Below are 645 nucleotides of genomic sequence, written 5' to 3'. Positions count from 1 at the left end.
AAAAAAAAAATCAATTTTCTTCAACCTACATTTTTTCATTTGCTCCTGATTCACTATGATTTGAATAAAGAAATACTCACAGATGCTATTTTAGGCTTAATTTTCTTAATATATGTCCTCCAAAATAAAGTAAAAGAAGTTCACAAGAATAAGTTAAAAACACCACCAACAACAAAATCGGGAGTGGGTTTTTAAATATTTCTTGTATATGATTAATTTGTGAGATAAGTGAAGAACATATTTTGGGGCTAGTAACATCACCAAAAAGCAATGAAATTTTGTAATATTTTAAAAGTATTTATTAAGAAGTGGGATGTGTGTTTTACAAAGAACATCCACATGTATATTTTTTTTTTTTAATTTCCCTTAAAATTTTCCACACATTTTTTTAATTAGTTGTGATATTTTGTTTATTTTCCTAAATTATAATAACTAATCCAGAATTTGGTATAAAAAAAAATTGAATATTTTTAGGAATGCAATGCTTTTTTTTTTAATTGTCTTCATGGCCAGTCGATCAACTGCAATTATCACTTTTTTTTAAAATTCTTTGTTCATTTTTTTTATATTATTTTGGATAAATGATTACTTTGTTTACTATATTCTTTTTATGTCTGCATTTATCACTCACTGGTGTGTTTTGGT

Source organism: Oryzias melastigma, linkage group LG6, assembly GCF_002922805.2.
Source record: "Oryzias melastigma strain HK-1 linkage group LG6, ASM292280v2, whole genome shotgun sequence".
Lineage (NCBI taxonomy): Eukaryota > Metazoa > Chordata > Actinopteri > Beloniformes > Adrianichthyidae > Oryzias > Oryzias melastigma.
Note: the sequence above shows the minus strand (reverse complement) of the source record.